This window comes from Drosophila serrata, unplaced genomic scaffold, assembly GCF_035046125.1.
Source record: "Drosophila serrata isolate PLE 108 unplaced genomic scaffold, ASM3504612v1 contig_276, whole genome shotgun sequence".
NCBI classification, from domain to species: Eukaryota; Metazoa; Arthropoda; class Insecta; order Diptera; family Drosophilidae; genus Drosophila; species Drosophila serrata.
Window position 1 is genome coordinate 3,444,083 of NW_028257174.1, and position 20,662 is coordinate 3,464,744.

Below are 20,662 nucleotides of genomic sequence, written 5' to 3' on the forward strand. Positions count from 1 at the left end.
TTTGAAGCGCTCTTTGTGCTTGCTTCTTTTGGCTCGTTTGTTGCTTCTTCGAAATGAAGCGGTGCCCCCTCTTATTTCCACACCCCCCCTCGGGAAAAAAACCTCTCCTTTCCCCCTTTACCCCGCCTCACCCATGTAAGTTTGTTCACCGCATTTTCGTCTCGGGTGAAAATTGCATAGCCATCGATGGACGCGGTTATAAAGTTTCATGATTTTCCGAGTGAAACTGCTGCGGGTGGATGTAGATTTCCCTCTCTCTTCCCCCCTCTCTCGAAGAGGTTTCCCAGTGGCAGAGGTAACTCTTGGGGTTTATCGATAAAAGTGTCGTGTCATAGTCACAATTTTGCCTTGGGTCTTATGCAATCGTAGTTGGTTGAAGAGGAGCCCCAAAACAACAACGATCAACTGGGTAATGGGAGGAGAATCCATAAGATGGTTCAATGGGTTGTTTGTTGAGGGGAATGGCATTGTAACTTACTGAAAGAAAAAAAACCTTATTCCAACGCGATCTATGGTTGGGAGATGGAGAAGATCATGGGTTTATATTTTAGTTGATATTTTTATCTGCTAAGAAATAATATAAATCGGTTAAAGAGATGATTTGAAATAATATAAATCAGCTAAGGAGATGATTTGAAATAATATAAATCAAGAAAGAAGGGTCATTTGATCATATATCTTGGTTAATTGTTTGGTTTTTTGTTAGTTTTAAGGTCTGTGATCACTTTACTTGAATCTTTAGTTACTTTTGTTGGGTTTTCTTTATGTGAAGAGCCTGATTTTTAAGCTAAGCTTAGCAGAGACTCAAGGAGATCACAGTTCAATGTTTTGGTAATCAAAATGATCTTCAACCTGAGCTAAGATTCAGGGATATTAAGGATCAGGGATCAAGTGTCAAGGAGTTTAAGTACCTTTAATCCTTTCAATCAAAAACTAAACCCATTTCAGTGGTTTGATAATCAAATTGATCTTCAAAATGATCTCAGCTGAACTTCAAGGATATCAAGCATCAAGTGTCAAGGAGTTTAAAAGCTGTACCCTTTCAATAGCCTAACAATCTGATCTTCAAGTTGAATTGAGTTGAAAGTCAAGACGATCCTCTGACCCTTTCAATCACAATCTTTACCCTTTCATTCCTATTATTTTACAATTCTTTCAATCACAATCTATACCCTTTCATTCCTATTATTTGACAATCATTTTCATAACACGTTTTCCCTTCATTTGTCTCGCAATTTTCCAAACGCAGCGACAATTGCTCAATTAGACAGCCCTGACCTGAGAGTCAACCAACCGATATATATATTCATGATACATATGTGCAAATCTGGCCAACATAAACCGAATGTGTGTGTGTGTTATTTGGCCAAGTCAAGAGTGCGGCCTAAGCTGAGCCCAAAATGAGTTTGGTTTATTTGCCCCGCTTAATTGCCACATATATGTATGCATAAACACATATATCAGATGGCCCGGGGGCCAATGGTCAGCGACCCATAAACCAATTTCATTTTTTGTTCCCCCAACCGAAAATATGGTAATATATTTGAAATCGTATAAACATCAGGTAGATATATAGCTATATAGCAGGTATATAAGTTTATTATGCAGTTTAAAGCATTTGATCGGTGTGATTAAATGCAAGAAAATGCATCTTAAAGTGGGTTTAAATTGGTTTTTCAAGTAAAGCTGTAAGCTGTTTTAAAGTCTTTGAAAAAAAACATGTGATTTCTTAATTGTTCAAGTTCTTTCCTATAAATAAATGTATGTCAGCTTTATCTTTCTTTCCTAGCTGCAACCTGTAATGTCTTATCATTTAATTAATTGGGTTTCCCACTTATCAGTGTAAATAAACACAGGGTATGAGTGACGTAAAACATCAAGTGCTGGGTATCTGATAGTCGTTGCAACTCTTGCTTGTCGCGGCCTTTTACTTTTACTTATTTGTTATAATTTATACGACGCCGCTATATATTATCTATATTTTTGGATGTGGAAATTCATCTTGGAGGCTCTAATTTTTGTGGCACGAAAGCGATGACTTGGTTTCATTTCGCTTCTTTTCATTTCGTTTTTATCTGATCCATAGCATCTCGCTGTTCATTGTTGGGGTGGTGGGAGTTGCACAAGGCAACATCATTTTCATTTTCAATTTTCATCTTCATCTCAGACAGCGAAGCTATATAGAGCGAGCCCAAAAACAATATCGAGAAACTTTTACTTTTTTTTTGTTGTATGCAAAAAATAAAATATCAGACTGGCACGACAGGGGTTTTTATATATATTTATATATCTATATATTTTGAGAGGTTTCTATGGCCAACAAAAATCGTTTAATTTGCGGTCGATGCAGAAAATGTAAATAGAGAGCTCAAAACCGCAACAGGCGAACCCCCAAAAGAAGGGGGGAAATCCCCTTTTTATATCCTTGGCTTGCACAGCTGCTGCAAGACAAAGATGGCAGATTTATTGCCCAACCAAAACAACTTTGGCACTCCTCGATCTATCCCCTCTCCCCCCCTTTTGATCCCGCCCCCTTTTTGTATTTTTGGGAATTTTTTTTTTTTTGTGTACTGCACGTTTTTTGAGGCCGCTCCAAGTTTTAGTTGTTGTTTTGTTGTTTTTTTTTTTCAGGGAACTCCTCCTGGGGCCAAAAACGGTAAACGCTGAAATGTCAAAAGCGACAAGCTCGCTCTCCCACCTTTAATTTTTTCTTCTCTTATTTTTTGGGTCTTGCCACAAAAGGGGAAGGGGGAAGGGGGAAGGAAATATTGCAGATAGGTCGCCGCAAATGCAATTTTCACTGGAGGTTGCAATTTCCACTTGGAGGCCAGCCAAAAAAATATGGAAAACTTGAACGAGGGAAAAGCGATCTTGGTCTGTTAGTGGGGAAAAAAGGAAATATTAAAAACAAAACAATCAAATATATTTGGATATATTTGATAGATTTTAAAGGTGTTTTCCTGTTGGGGAAATATTTTTATATAATTATTTACTTGTATAAAAATCTTGAAATTACTTATTTTCTGATTTCAACTTTGTGAGAAAAATAAATTTATTTTAATATTTTAAAAGATTTTAAATATTTCAATGCAAAAAAATCTTGAAGAAAAATGTATTAAAAATTTTCTGGGTTAAACTTTGTGAGAAAAATAAATATATTTGGATATTTTTAAAGAATAATGGTTATTCTGCTTTTGAAATATTTTTTTATATGAAAATCTTGAAAATACTAAATTTTGTACTTGAATTGTGTATGAAAAATAAATATATTTTGATGGTTTAAAAGATTTTAGAGGGGTAAATGCAAATATTGCAATTATTAATTTGCTGAGATTTTTTTTTTTATATAAATAGATTTTACCGCGTATTAATTTTAATTAAATAAATAGATAAATGAAAATTTTAATTAAATTAAATTACTAATTTTCTGTGATAAAAAACAATACAGTTTTATATTTAAAAAGATTTTATTAAGGTTTCATGCTTATAAAATATTTTCATTTGTATGATCATCTTAAAAATACTAGATTTTCTAAGCTTAGTTATAAGAAAATCTACCCAAGACATAAAATAAAGTTTTTGTTATTTAAAGTATATACAAAGATTAATCAAGCTAAAAATCCTGAAAAGAAGACTTTAAAATACTGCTGAGTTTTTCTAGTTAAATGTGTAAAGCATTTAAAATTCAATAGTCTTCAAAAGACGTATACAAATAATGACAAAAAACGCACCTTTATGCTGTCATTTTGATTCCGCTTTTTGACCTCTTCCAGAACGCATTTCTCTGCACATTAAATGTATGAGAATTTGGGTTTATATATATAGATAAACATATATATATCTATATGTATCTATGCCACAGTGGCCACCTCTCAATCCGCCTTAAACATATTTGTGGAGCACAAATGGTTAAGCGGCTTATCAATCGAGAGGACAGCGGGCGGCAAGGGGTTAAGCCACAGGCGTCAAAGTGGAGGACAGGGAAAATGGGACCAGAACTGAGTTTCAGTTTCAAAATCTGGGTCTGTCTGGGGTCTCTGGTCTGGTCTCCAATTTTTGGTCAACAGATGCTGGGGGGAAAAAAGAACCGGCCCAAAAGCCCAATCCTAGACACACGCTTTTAACATTAATTTTGGCTCAAAAAGCAAGCTGTTTATTTGCTTCTGCTTATGAATAATTTGCATTTTGGACACTTTTTTGTCAACGACTGGGATTTCGAATTGTTACTGGGGGATTTTATAGATTGTCCCCCCCAAAAAAAGATTCATTTGTGTATATCCTTCAGTTTGAAATTTGTTGGGGGATTTGTGAATGCGCCTTCTGTTTGATAAATCGCCTTGGAAATCGCTGCCTCTTTGGTTGGTCATTTGTTTTGAACCACGCCCACTCTCCCCCGTCGTATTGAAGAAACTGGTTTCCCTCCCAGTTATTATTGGCATCCATCAGGTTGGGTTTCCGCTTCTACTTTGGAATGGGAGGCGGGGAAACTGGTTCTTTGTGCGGCTCCCTAAACTAAACATAGAGGAAAAACCTGAAACTGATTGACGAGGAAAACTCACTGGAACCGTTCTAATTTCTAGCCAATTAAGCTGGGGAAAATCTCTACTATGTTTTGTATTAAGAAAAGCTAAAAATGTAGAAAACCCGATGCATTATCATAAATTTGACTCTTTGCCATAACATTTACATCATTTGCCATTATTCCTAGCTAAGCTAGCAAATCGCTTACACGTTCAGCAGGACAAGATACACAAAGTATCTCAGGGATACTTTGTTGTGTCACGAGGGGGAGAAAAAAACTGGGAATGGGAATTTGCTGAACCTTTTTTTGTGTGCTGTGTTCGAGACAATTTATAACAATTCCCTTTTTCATTTGCATGGACACGCCCACCATCACTCGCCCACTCGCTTTTCCTTTTTATTTATTTTTATTTTTTTTGCTCTACCGAAAATTTGCACTATTGAATAATTTCTTTGCCTTTGTGCTACTGCTACTGCTGCTGCCGTAAACGATTACGAAGGCCATAATAAATAAATGTTTGGCAATGAGGGACAAACAACAAGAGAAAAATCAGGCCCTTTTTCTTTCACATGTATACCATATATACGTTTATATATCATGTATATATTTTCGCCCCCCTTTTTTTTTTTGTTGTGTGCCGAAGTCAAGGCCAACGAATTATTATTGAAAATGCAAATGAAAAATGCTTGAAAATGTTTGGGAAACACACACACGTAGAGGAGAGGGCGGAAAATGGGGGAACCGGACCCTAGGGCAAGGCCAGATCCAGATCCTTCTCGACCCTCATAACGGAAGGACTAAAGATAAACAGCCTGCGATTGCGTTTTATTTCATTTTCTTTTTTTTTTCCCTCTCTCTCCCGGAAAACTGCTTTTGACCCTTAGGGGTGGTGTGCCAGTGTGTGTGTGTATTTGGGTGTGTGTAATTGCATAAGTAAAGTCAGCAGTCAACGAAGGGATCAACTGATTCAGTGCCTTCACTTATTGAGTTTCAGGCAAACACACACAACAAAATTGGTCATATTATATAGGGGCTAATATGGGTTTTGTTTTTTTGTTACAGTTAAGCCCATATATATTAATCAGACTAAGCACTGAATCATTCAACTTGATGGTTATGGGATATAACATATATGAACTGAGTAAATAAACAATAGGGAAGCATTATTAAACCTATAATAAATATATAAAGACTAGGAAACCAATTTAAAACAGTGTCAAATGTGACACAATCAAGTATTTATTTGTATTTATATATAATTATATTAAATACTAAATAAGAAACAAGTATTTCTATGTTTGTGTGTACTTAATTATATTAAATATTCAATAACAAACAAATATTTATATAATTTTGTATACTTAACAACAATCAAGAATTTATATTATTATGTTTATATAGTTATATTAAATACTCAATAACAAAATAGTACATATTTATTTATTTATCTATACATAATTATATTAAATACTCAATGAGAATCAGGTATTTATATCTTAAAGGGGTATATAAATATATTAAATACTGAATAAAAAACAAGTATTTCTATATTTCTGTATATATAATTATATTATATTCCCAATAATAAGTTTTTCTTGATTATGGTTTGCTTTCTTTCCTTTTAAATCAATTATAAGAAGAAGCTCCCCGAAAAATTCCATTTTCCAAATGACTAATAACTTAATAAAAAGAAGGGTTATATAAATATATATATTTATATTCTACCTTGATTTCTTTCCTTTTAAATCAATTATAAGAAGGGGAACCATTTTCCAAATGACAAATAAACATTTGGTATAATCCCATTTTAGGTTCTCCCTGCTTTTCAGCTCATTTTCTTGTAATTAAAGCCCAAAATTCATATCATTTTCCCTACTCCCTTCCCTTTCCCTCCACTAAAACCCCGATGTCATTTGCCTCTTTTGATGGCAGCAATTGCTGTTTCAATTGCGCCGCCATCACTATCATCTCCTCCTTCTCCTCCTCCTCACACCCCCTGTTTTTCCACATTTCGAGTGCCTCATCATTAATTAAACACTTAATTAAAACTGCAGCCGAGGCAAAATGCATCGAACCATGTGTGCGGGCGGAGAGGGAGCTCGGGTTTCGGGAGCTGGGCGTTGCAAATTGATTAGATGTCATCGCTTTCAACAGTTTTCCAAATAATCGACAGCACTAAAAATACAAAAAAATACAAAAAAACAAATTCCAAATGCCAGCCGCAAAAACCCGAAAACAACGAAACATTTAATGCTCGATAATCGCGTTAATAAACATTCGAAAATTAACGCAAAACTTTCGTTTTTCAAACGCAATTTTCAAAAAAGAGTGGGAGGGGGAGAGGGAGAGGGAGAGGGATGCCCTGGAGGGGAGGGATGATGGGTGTAGATGGGGGGAAGATGTGCCATGATATGGACACCAAATGTTGTATAACAATGGCACCATCAAACGATAATGAGTTCAATTGCACGAAAATGGAATGAAATGACGGGAATCAGCGAATGAAATGGAATGGAACCGAGTGGTGTGTGTTGTGTGTGCCGAGTGGAGTGGTATAGTGTGGTATAGTGTAGTGTGTGGTGTGGGTGGTGTATGTGCAGAATATGAAAATCGAGTGGAAATTGATGGGCAAATACGCAAAAGAACTTAAATGTGGGAAAAGTATATAAGAGGTTAGTGGGGGGAAAAAGAAAGTATGATTGAAATTTAATTTATAATCAAAAGAAAGGAAAATAAGAAAAGTAAATAACAATAAATAGCATTAATCAATAAATGAATATAATATTCTAAAGGGGAAAAGTAGAATTTAAGTTCAAAATTTTTGAAACTTTTGAAAGGAAAATAACAAAAATAAACGGAAAGGAAATTAACTTCGGAAAGCCGTAGCTTATGTACCCTTGCAGTTTGCAATTAAATTATAGATTCGCATCGGAAATTGATCATAACTAAGCTTAAAATATTCGCATTTTTTTAATCGTTATTTATCGAGATTTTTCTATGACAATTTGTTCAACAAATTAAAAATTTAAAAAACTAATAACAAAGCCAAAAATGCACTAATTTTCATTCGGAAAGCTGTCCTATGCTAGTTTTTACTAGCTTATCAAATCTGCATACTCAGTTTTAAATATAAAAATATTGAAATTTTTACCTATTTTTGTTTGACAATTTTAACGATCAAACACCTTAAAAAAATATGAAAAAATTAAAAATGTTTGTTTTCTGCCGGAGATGGCTAGATCGACCCGGTTTTTGATGCTGATCAAGAATATATATGATTTATAGGGTCGGAAATGAGTCCCTCACTGATTAAAATTGATAAAACCCTCTGCTAGATTCTTGAAATCAATATTTTTATATGGTATATTTTATTTACCAAATCAAAGTTTAAAAATTGCATAACTTAGTCAAAAATTACCTAATTTTAATTCGGAAAGCTGTCCGATGTTAGTTTTTAGTAGATTAAATAATCTGCATACTCAATTTACAATTTAAAAAAATTCCAATTTTGACCAAATTTTTTCTTGACCATTTTTACGAATTTACCCCTTAAAAAATTTCGAAAAAATTTTAAATATTATTTTTTGGCCTGAGATAGCTAGATTGACTCGGCTGTTGATGCTGATCAAGAATATATATGATTTATAGGGTCGGAAATGACTATTTCACTCCGTTTGAAGCTGCTGACTAAAATAAGAATATCCTGAATGGGTTTATATAATATAAAAAATCCTTAAATTATTGCGATATGGTAGTCCGATTTTCATAAAATTTTACACAAAATTCTACATTAATATATAATGGCTATATATATGTACATATATATATAGTTCACCGATTCGCCATGCTTCGACTTATATTCTAGTAAAATTATATAGAAGAATAACTCTATAGTTTCATTCAAATAACTTGCTCTTAAATTTGTTCCAAAACAAATCTCACGCATCTGTGCATATGATTCCCAACTGGTTCTCACATCCCCGGAACGAAGTGACTGCTGCCGTCCAAGTCTCAGAAATGTGTTGTGTTACAAAAGTTGCAAGTCATTGTTTATTAGAGTTCAAAGTTAGTAACTGATCATACATACATACTAACTGATCATAGATACTTACTGATCATTGTTAATTATTGGGCAGAGTTACTCAATGTTCATTGATACTTACTGATCGTAGTTACTTACTGCTCATAACTAATTACTGATCATAGCTACTATTATTTAACTGATCAAACATACATAGTTACTGGTCATAAATACTTACTGATCATAGATACTTACTGGTAATAGAAACTTACTGATCATAGTTACTTACTGATTGTAAATATTAACTAATTAGTTAATTACTGATCATAGCCACTACTTGGATAACTATTCTCTTATTTATTTAATTTACATTTATGTCACTTCAATTCGTGTATTTCCCTTAACGCACAAACGCTGCCCAACTGTGAAAGCACATCCTTAACCCATGGCGACCGCCCACATTTTGCCATGCAATTTTGAATTAATTTTCAGCTGCATTAGAAATACAAAAAAAAAAGGAATATAAACAACGGCAGCAGTATATGGCCATGCTAGAAGCAGAAAAATAAAAAACAAAAGCAGAAGAAAAAAAATGGGGAAAATGCTATTTTCACTTTTTTATTTTATTTATTTATTTTTTTAAACATAATAAACAACAAACTCAACGACGATGCCGCCCGTGGCTCACTTGGCTGACTGACTGACTGACTGACTGACTCACTCGCTCACTGGGCCAAACTTACACACAGAGCCATATGCATATGGCCGAGTGTGTACATGTACATGTACTTATATATATGAATGTTGGTTAGCAAACATTGCGCATACGACGCGTATGGCAAAAGTAAAATGAAAAGTCTTCTCCCTAGACTCTCGCGTGTATGTTTGTGTGAAAATTGTGAAAAGCGTATTTGGAGCAGAAAATGTAATGTCTGCACACACACACACACACTCTTTACCTTCTTCCAGCCTCTTATATGTATATATAAGTATATATTATTTATGCGCTTGAGATTTTTTTGATTTTTTACTCCCATTTCCATTCTCATATTTATTTATTTTTCTTTTGCGGCTTTATGATTTTTCCACCTGAAAGTGGTTTATACCTTAATTTGGTGAATCTAGACACAGTCTAGAAGTCTGTTGATAAGATTACATCGGATATAGATACTGATAACTGATAGCCAGCGATAAGATTATGGTTTTAGACAAGGCCGCAATGTTGGGTTAATCGTGAGAAAGTGCCACTGATTCTCAGGTTAGTTGTCTGTGTTTGCATTATAATTATCATTATTATTATTATTATTATTTTTTGGTGTGAGATATGTATCTGCGTAATGGTCGTGGAAAAATCCTAAGCAACATGATAAGGAAATTAGCTTATTGCTAGAGGCTTATCTTATTTCTATTTGCTGATAAGTATTTGGAATTTAGAAACCTCAACAAGGTAGGTTTCAGTTCAGGTGTGTTTCCATTGATTTTTGATTATACGTTTTTTTTTTTGGTGGGGTAATTATCAGGAACTAATTCAATGGAATACCCCAAGGCGATAAATTGTGATTAGGTTAGTCTGTCGAAGGTTTTTCGTCTATAAGAACCTCATGAATGACCAAAGTAAGTTTATCAAAAATACAAAATTTATTGATAAGGACACAAAGATTAGTTCAAGCATACATTACAAGTCATAATATATTTTTTAACTATTTAATTTATTCATGAATAAAACAGGTAGCATATTAATTATATGATTTGCGTTGTATCTTGATTACACATATTTATTTTTAAGCAAACTTGTTTATAAAAAAGCGACAACTGAGGAATTTTTTGTTAGATAGAAAAAACTGCTGATTAGCTTCGGATGGGAAGTTATTAATATATAAAAGTTTAAACAATACTAACCAAGTTTAAACAATACTTATCAAGGGTCTGAATCATCTTACTTATCTAATTATATATTATAGTTCTTGGGAAATTTACTCATTACATTTCTATAGGTTTTGGTTTGGATAATAACTGAGTTTAAAGTGAAAAAAGGTCTCTATAGATGGCCTGGCTACTGGTTAATATCATGAATTCATGTGTGAATGATCGATAAATGAGCATTAAACGAGCTGTCCGACATTGATTCATCAATTCCGATTGATAGCGACCTTTTCACGAACGTTTGAATGTTGGATTAATGAACGATAATTGGGCACAGCCGGCAAATAAATGTTTGTTTCATCCATTTTGTTTGTTTTTTGTTTTTTTACAGATCGTTAGGGACAATCGACAGTATAATCGGCGTCATATCAAGCAGCAGCAGCAGAGCGACATCGACCAATAGTCAACAGCCAGTCGTTGTAGTCACCGCTAATTGCAAGTAAGCCATCAACTATAATTTCTAAATCTATATATACACATTGTTGTGCCTCAAGAGAGTGGTAAAGGGGGGAGGGGAGACTGGGTGTGGAGGCGGGAGTGGAAAGCTCTCCCGGGAAAAACAGCCAAAGCAACAAAAGTACCAAAGCCAACACCCGATGTAAATCGCATAACACGACAACCAAAGGCAATGGCGACAGCTTGCTTGACTAGCTCAAAGTCCAGCGAAAATAAAAGCAAACTAAAGGCTAAAGGCTACACAGGGAAGAATATTTTACAACAAGACTTAAGAAAACATAAAGAAAAGAGTTGAGTTTAAAACTAAATAGAGTTCAAAGAAAGAAGTTAAAGAGAAAACCCTAAGAAATCAGGTTTAAACTAAAGTTTTCTTAAAGAACTAGTTAAATATTTGAGACACGGTAATATTATATCAAAATTTCTTTTAGAAATTCTTAGAAAATATAGTAAAAGTACTAAAATGTATATAGTTTTTCCCTCAGTGTAATAGCAGCACTAACAACAAGTCGTCTAACTTGTCAGATCGCGTGCCAAGAAATAATAATGAAGAAAAAATCGTGTTACTTAGGCCTGGGCCAAGTCAACAAAAACAAAAACAAAAGCAATAGTAGCAACAGCAGCAGCAACCTCAACACTTTATGCCTAATAATCATAGCCACAATTGCAGCCAGCACTCTCCACAAGTTTTTCCCCTTCTCCCGCCCCCCGTCATTTTCCTCAAACATTTTCCACAGCAGCATTTTGTGTCATGCGCCTGCGTGCCATCTAATTAGCGTGGAACCTCAAAACTCCATTAATACAAAAAAAGGGGAGAAGAAAAACTAGTGAGAATTGGTAAAGGGGGAAAATATATACATAAAAAAATATATATATATATATACATAGTTATAGATTTATAGAGTTATAGAGTTATAGAGTTATAGAGTTATAGAGTTATAGAGTTATAGTTATGGCAAAATCAATGACCATAAAAATCCTTGAAGGTGATAATTTTATAAAGATCGAACTGTAAAGAATAGTTAACAATTATTGCAGGAGTAGATACTATTATTTTATAACTAAAATATCAGTAAATTAATGTATGGCTACCAAACTTAATTTAAAAATTAGTTCTGTAAAGAAATTAAATCTTTAAAAAATCTTTATAAAAATAATAAATAAAGCTAACTTTGAGAAGTTCAAGTTTTTAGCCAGAGGATCATGTTTAATTGATCATAACGAAGACCAAAATGAATGAATCTTGAAATTAAAAAGCTTTTCTGTGTTGGATTTTACTAAAATACCAGCTTAAATCGTTGAAGATATAAAAAATTTATAAATTTATGATAATTTTAATGAGGTTACCCCTTGAGTAGTTTATAAAAAGGTAAATTTATTGTCGAATCTTTTTTAATTAAGATTCTAATGGCAAATAGTTTAACAATTATTAACTTTTTGGGCTTTTTATAATACCAAGAAAATGTAAAACATGTGTATTCTAGGTATTTAACGATTTAAAATTTTATATGTTAATTTTTAGGTTAAATCAAAGTTTTAAAAATATCATAACTAAGACAAAAATGCATTAATTTTAAATCGGAAAGAAGTTCCATGCTATTTTTTATTAGATTAATAAATCTGCATACTTAGTATAAATTGTAAAAAAATTTAAATTTTCTTATAAATTTTTGACGATAAAACCCCTAAAAAATTTTGAAAATTTTCAAAAAAAAATATTTTTATACAGGACATGTCTAGATCGATTAGGCTTTTAATGCTGATCAAGAATATATATGATTTATAGGGTCGGAAATGATTTCTTCACTTTGTTTTAATCTTTTGACTAAAATAATACTTTTTTAAAGAGTTTTAAATTGTTTTAGAAATAATCATCTCCAGTAAATCGCATTAAATACTCATTTAGAAGGCTTAATCCTCACAACAAAAGTTTGAGGTTCCAAAAATGTAGATGTATCTAGGTATCCATGTATCTAAGTATCTATGTTATATATCCTTGTATCCGCATCCATATCGCAGCTTATTTTGCAGTCACTCGGCGGTAGCCTAAGCCACTTTAAGCCTCTCCCTCTCTCTCGCTGTCTGCTGAAAAGCGGAAAAGTGAGCTAATCAGAAAAGCTGAGAAGGGAAGAAGACCCTTGACTCAAACTATGACTGCTTACACCTGAAAAACCTGACGGCACTCAACCGAAAAGCCATTGAAAACCCCCAAAAAGCGTAGAGACAGAGACGTGGGGGGTTAATCAGGGAAAAGGGGGGCAGGGCTAATTGCGGCCGCAGACAACATGCTAATTAAAAGCTACTTTGCCAGCCGCATTAATATACACAAAACACCGCAAAAATCATGCGTTTCGTTGTTACTCTTGTTGTTGTGGTGTTGTATTCCTGCAGCTGCTTTTCCTAGCTTTTCCTGGCCTGCATTAATCGAGAGGGGAAGGGAAGGGTATCCTCCCCCTCTCTGGAATCCTGTGAACCCCCACGGGTTTGGCAATCGGTAGGATATCCCTCAATGACAGCAATTTGCATTTGTTTCGTTTCCAGAAAATGTTGCCAAAGGTACAGAAAGCCCAGGCAGGCGGTTGTATTCATCATCAACACAACAGCAGCATCAACATTGGGAAGGGGAAAATGGGGGGAAAAGCGGGGAAGAACAGACAGCAGGGGGAAAATGGAGTTTTCCAGGCAGGGGACCTCTGTACTTGTTCCGTCTGTTTGTGGCGTCATTAAAAATTGTCTTGATGGGTTCGGTTCGGTTTAGGTTTGAGTTTGGTTCTGTTTTGTGGCTTTGACGAGACAAGAAAGCCTGTTTTTGTCCCTTTTTACAAGTATCCTAAAGGAAAATCAGACAGACAACAAAAAATACACCGAGTTTTAGTAGAAAAAATCCAAGTTAAAGCTGTGGAAAAGCTAGGGAAAAGCCAGTTAATTGATGGGTTTTCTAACAAGTCAAGCCAGAAAGTAAAATGTTATCTAAACTTGATTATAAAGTGGGAAATATAAACAAAAATAGAGGATTTTATAAGCAATTTACGTTACATTTTCTGTAAGATTGAAAAAGAAAGTACAATATGGGTATTAAATATTTAAAAAGTGAGTTAATATAATAGTTTTTCTAATATCCCCTTTGTTCTATAAAAATTATCTGACCATGAGTCAAAGTAGAAAAAGTTGGAACCCATCAAGTCCAGCAAATAAATAAAATATCGTTCTAATTACATTTTCTATAAGCTTTAAATTTAAAACACTTTATGTATACCTTATTTTATAAACAAATATACAAAATACTTTTCAAAAGTTGATTTATAAATGCTAATAGTTTTGTTGATATTCTAATTCTCTGACAACATTTACTTTCTTTTGGTGAAAACTCAAACTCCCCCCCCCCCCAAAAAAAACTATCTATAAGTTGAAACAAAAATATTTTGTTTCCACTTGCCACTAGAAATAGTGAAATTTCAAGTGGAAACTTTTCGTTTGTTTTGACTACACAAAATGCGAATAAAACAAACAAAACAAAACAAAACAATGCAAACAAATAAGCAAAAAGTACAAGATCGTACTCGGACTTGGCCAAAAAGTTGAATAGGAACTTGCTTAGTTCCAAGTGAAAAGTGGAAATGCAACTGCAGTTGGAACGGGTGGAAGTTTTCATTCCGTTTTAACGGATTTCCAGCATTAAGTTTGGCCAAAAAAACACCACATGCCCAGAATTCCTTTCTTTTAGCCTTTTCCCCGCTCTGTGTCACCTCGCTAACAACAACAAAAAGGAACAAAGTTTAAAGCAGGCTGATGGGTGGAAAATGGGGGACATTTTCCTCTCTTACGCTTTTAGTTCCCTGTCGAATTCATGCTGGACGCAAATTTATGACTGTCAAAAAGTTAAAAATAAAAAAATAAAATAAGTGCGAAAGGAAACAAAAACTTGAACTGCAAAGTGTTAAGTCAGTAAGGGGGAAAGGCTTGTATATATGTATATATATATATCTTTCAGAGCCTTAACTGCTCTCTCTCTTTTTTGGCCAGCAAAGAATTTTAAGCTTTGACACTTTTGTGCCGCGAAATGTTGCATAATTTATGGCCGAAAAGAAAAGAGTTTGAAAAAGAGGGGATGTAGTGTCCTTTGGCTAATAAGCTGGGCCTTTGGAGAGTGGCCAACTTCTTAGAAAACCTAAAGAGAACTCACTCCCTTCTCCACACTAAATGCATTTAATTTCAAGGAAAACATTTATATATATCTCTCTCTCCTTATTGTTTATTTTCAATTGAATCTCTAAATCTCTTTGCATTTACCCTTTTCTTATAAATCACACACAAACACTAATAAATTATTCCTTAAGCTGTGCTAACCAAAACTTCAAAACATGTCACATTAGGCGATTAATAATTTATGACCGATAACGAGATGCCATTTTGTCCGATTTACGTGCAAAAGCAAAAGCATTTTGGGGAAAGCCACAAGGAAAAACAGCACTAAAATACCAGACAGAATGAAATGTCGATACCAGACATGAAAAGCTCCCTCGTCTTGGCCATCTTTTCAACCCTATTTTTCTCCCCCGTTTGCACGTGCATCATTTATTCAATGCAAAACTGCAATTGCAACTCAGTTCGCACAACTGCAACTCTTTATTCCGGTTGCTGGTTGTTGTTTTTTTAATGGGTGTTTTATATTCTTATATTTTTTATTGCTTTTGTTTGTTGCTGACGGCGGCGGCGAGTCCTTAGTGCAATGCTTCCTTAATACGTTTAAAAATAAGTACACAAGTTGCCGTCGACGTTGGCACTTCAGCGTTCAATGTTCCCCTTAGTTGCCGTGTGGCATTGACTGCTTGAGTAATTGAAGCGCATCAGGATGCTGAGGATTGTCTACACTGCGAGGAAAACTTAGAGGGTTTATATACTTGAAATAATATAAATGATAATATTAATATAACATATAAATATAATAATAAAATCATAAAAACCGGAAATGCCTCTAAAATATGAACATATCAATAAGGGTAATTGATTTTTAAAGAGCTTAGAAAGGTTTTAGAGAAGTATTTTGAATATATCAATAAAGGTATTTGAATTTTAATTAGTTTAGAAGGGGTTTTGACAACTCTTTTGAATATTATTATTACCAAATTATTATGCAGTGAAAAAAAAGATAGAAGATGGATATTATAGAACTAGACACAAAGCTAACCTTGTGAAGCAGAATTTTATATACCCTTGCAGAAATTTGATCATAACTTAGCCAAAAATGTCTTTATTTTAATTTGGAAAACGGTTCTTTGTTAGTTTTTATTAGGTCAATAAATCTGTATACTCAGTTTTCAAACTAAAAAAAATCAAAATTTTTACGAAATTTTAACTATGTAATCCCTTTCTTTTTTGAAAAAAAAAAGGAAAATTTTTGAAAATTTTATTTTTCTTTCAGAGATACCTAGAAAGATTCGTCTGTTATTGCTGATCAATAATATATTTTATTTATATGGTCGGAAATTACTCCTTCACTTTCTTTTAGACTTTTGACTGAAGGTGCAATACCATTTTTAATCGATATTTACTACATTTTTATATGCAAATTTTGTCGACAAATCAATATTTAAAAATCGCATAACTAAGCCAAAAGAGAATTAATTTCAATTCGGAAAACTATTCTATGTTAGTTTTTAAGGCGTTAAAAAGTCTGCATACTCCATTTAAAATTTAAAAAAATTGACATTTTTTATATATATTTTTTTTTTTTAATTTTAACGATGTAACCCCTTATAAAATTTCGAAAATTTTCAAAAAAATTATTTTTTACCAAACATGGCTAGATCGATTGGTCTTTTAATGCTGATCAAGAATATATATGATTTATAGGGTCGGAAATGATTATTTCACCCAGTTTTAAGTTTGTGACTAATTTTAGAAACCCTGAAAAGGTATAAAAATTAGAATATAAATAAGACTAAACTAGGAACTAAAATAGGAACTAAATTAGGAACTGCAACTTGTTTTATATCATAATGATTCCTTGATATTTATCTGACTAAATTGATATTAAAGGTTTCGATTACCTTCAAAAAGAAAAAGACAAGACAAAATCCTGAACTAATTTAAAATGCATTTCCCATAAATATGCATATGTTTCGCTAATTAAATGCCACCAACCCCCTCTCAAAGTTCTTGTACTACTTAAAATGTGCTTTAAAGACATTGTCAATCATTTGGTTTAAATTATACATCAAATGCTCTATGCGTTATTGTTCTTGAGTGGTTTGGGTCAAGTATTCAAACTCTGATTTATTCATTTCTGATTAATTATTTAGCACCACTGAGCGCACACACACAATGTGTCTTTGTATGTGTGTGTTTGGGGAAATGTGTACTCACACACACACACATAGAATACATATGTGCTGATCGGTTTTGTCATTTCATCAGCGAAATTGGAAAAGGATTCCTTTTAGCATTCATCCTTGGCTCTTGTTGAATTTTACCCTACACCCCATTTTAGCCATTGAAGGGAAAATTCCCTTAACTTATCCTTTCACATCCTATATATGTATATATATTTGTGTCGGATTGAAGCAGCTTCGGTTTTATTGTTAACACTTTGATGCCAAAAGGGAGTCTCAATCAATGCGATTTACTGTTGCAAATGCAACACAGCAAATGCTGCTCAAGTCACAATGTTGCATTCAGAAATTGATTGGCTTTAAACGAAAAGCAGGGAAAAAGAGGAAAAGGATTTTACCCAGGGGAAAAAGATGGAAAATCAAATAAAATTACCTTGTAGCAGGAGACAAGTGCTTAAAAATACTTGCCTACACGAATGCAAAATTCTAATTAAACAAAAAACGACACTCGCCTTTTCCACCTGAAACTCTTAAAGGAAAAAGGGGGGAAACGGGGAGTAAAATAAGGGAATTGGATTGTAGAGAAAGAGAGAAAGAGAAAACTGGAAAGCAGTTTCAAGGACACGGGGCACAAAAGGGCAAACAACGAAGAGTCGTGTCGAGTTGCCACTGTTGACTTGATTATAATGATAAAATCTAATTAAACAAGTTCAACTTAAGATGTCAACTTAATTTACAAATGCCTCCCCCCCCACTCTTAACCCTTAACCCTTGAGAGTATCCCAGAGCTAGAGAGATTCCCAGAGAGAGATCCTGTGACCCAGCAGCTCTTCTTCCCCTTTCCTTCCAATGGCGTTGTCTGTCAGCAGCACAAACATCCTAATTACCAACTTTTTTTTTTGCTCTGCCATCAATGAGAAAGGCGGGGGAGGGGGGGCGTGGCATTTCCATGGACCATGGATCGTTGGGTCAGTGGAGCGCTCCACTTTACATGTTTCGATGTCATCGTCATCGTCGTCGTCGTCGTCGACTAATTACGTTTTGTGCCCATGGACAGGCGTCACCTAATGACCCAAAGCTGCCTACAAAATTGGGAGGGAAAGCGTGGAAGGTGGGGGGAGGGAAAGCGTGGTAGAGGGGGGGCAAGGGAGGAAAAAGTGAAGGAAAAGCATTCGAAAGGCAGTGAAAATGCGTGCGAAAGAGAGAGCGTTTTTTGGTTCTTATTTTTGCTTGTTTTGTGCTACGCACTTTTTTGCCTCTGTTTTTGCCGTCTCAAAGTACATTTCTAATGACCTTCATTACATTGAGTGGCGACCTCCCCTCGCCTTCACTCCCCTTTCCAGTCGACCCTTTGGGAAAGGGGGGTATGGTTTTCCAACGCATGAACGCCTCTGCAGAAATTGCAAAAGGGTCAAAGGTGGGGGGAAGGTTGAGCTGAGATATATAGAAGAAAATATTTTCTAGGGGTTTGCCAAAAAAGAAATCCAAGACATAATGAAATAAGAAAAATAATCGATTAAAAATGATAATTATAGAACCAAAATTAAACAATAAAGAAAATTATCAAAAAATTGTTTGGTAAAATAGACAAAATGAAATAAACAAAATCAGAAAGGAAACTAACTTCGGGAAGCCGTAGCTTATATTATCTTGGAGTTTCAATTAAATTATATGATCGAATCGGAAATAAGTACGCTTAAAGTAATCCCATTACTTGTATAACTATTTATCGATATTTTTATATGACAATTTTTTTTTTCAAATCTATAAAAACTCATAACTTAGCCAAAAAGCATTAATTTCAATTCGGAAAGCTTTCCCATGCTAGTTTTTAATAGGTTAATTAATCTGCATACTTAAATTAAAATTGTAAAAAATTTAAAATTTCATTAATTTTTTTTTAAATTTTAACGAAGTCACCCCTTCTAAAATTTTGAAAAAATTTTCAAAAATTGTTTTCTGCCAAAGATGGCTAGAAAGATTCGCCTCTTCACGCTGATCAGAAATATATATACTTTATAGGGTCGGAAATGACTCCTTCACTTTCTTTTAAGATTCTGGCTGAAGGTGCAATACCATTTTTAATCGATATTAACTACATTTTTATATGCAAATTTTGTCGACAAACCAAATTTTAAAAAATTCATAACTATGCCAAAAAGGCATTAATTTTGATTCGTTCTTGTTAATATTTAGAAGCTCAATGCTATGAGAATCGCATAGGAGGGTGACTTGGTACCTAGAGCGCTCTCCTCTGCGATTCTCAAGTCTTGTACTTAAGCAAGGCCCTAGCTGGAGGAAGTTTAGTTTTCTTCTTCTTCTTTTTGTGTGTTTTTATATAAATTACTAATCTAGTGCTTGGTGGTTAACAGACTTTAATCAAATGGAGGTGGCAGCCATACAAATTATGATTTTCTTAATTAAGGTAAGACGTTAATAAAATATCTCTTGATAATTGAAACCAAAACAAGGCCCACAAAAGTCAAGATACATGAAAATATGAGAATCGCATAGGAGGGTGGCTTGGTACCTAGAGCGCTCTCCTCTGCGATTCTCAAGTCTTGTACTTAAGCAAGGCCCTAGCTGGAGGAAGTTTAGTTTTCTTCTTCTTCTTTTTGTGTGTTTTTATATAAATTACTAATCCAGTGCTTGGTGGTTAAAAGACTTTGATCAAATGGAGGTGGCAGCCATACAAATTATGGTTTTCTTAATTAAGGTAAGACGTTAATAAAATATCTCTTAATAATTAAAACCAAAACATGGCCCACAAAAGCCAAGATACATGAAATATGGTTTATATTAAATTATTGTTTAATTATAATACCCTTGGCCGTGTTGACTAGCTTATTGCTCTTTGATCTCGAAAAGTCTTCCAAGCTCTCTTTAACAGCCGTGATGATCATGAAGAGCGGGGATATGGTGTTATTTATTTGTTTATAGTAAAGTATACTTAACTCCCGAAAATAGTTTATTTAACACAACTTACTAAACAAAGAACGAAACAATGGGGATGATCGAAACTGCTCAATATAAAATATATTTTAAAATAAGTTGATCTATATTTCTAAATCAAATTTTTAACAATTGGTATGCTTTTATATAACAGAAAGATAACATATTTCAAGTAATGTATATAATTTTTGCAAAAGTTATTCTTCAAACATAAACCCGCTCAAAAAAAAAGGATTTTAAGCTAGCTAATATAAGCCCATTTAGTATTTATTTTCCTTGTTTGTTTCCTTTCCTTTTTTTTTTTTTTTTTTTTTTTTTTTTTTTGTTATTTGTTTTTCAAGAAATGGGAAATTTCTGACAAATTGTTTTTGTTTTTTTACCCGGAGAAAGCTAGTAAGATTCGCTTGTTGATACTGATAAAGAATATTAGATTTATAGGGTCGGAAATGAGTCCCTCAC

The 20,662-nt window shown here is 33.8% G+C and overlaps 1 protein-coding gene across 2 annotated transcripts in view; it reads left to right on the forward strand.

Annotated features, from left to right (window-relative positions):
• The window catches only part of LOC110180521 (uncharacterized), a 104,871-nt gene that overhangs the window by 25,631 nt on the left and 58,578 nt on the right, over window positions 1-20,662 (forward strand). The window contains exon 4 of one of the 2 annotated variants that reach the window (XM_086835553.1): window positions 10,798-10,905. The exons of the other annotated variant lie outside the window; for it this stretch is intronic. The gene's annotated coding sequence lies outside the window, so the exon portion shown is untranslated. The remainder of the gene's footprint in view (window positions 1-10,797; window positions 10,906-20,662) is intronic. 2 annotated transcript variants of the gene reach the window in all.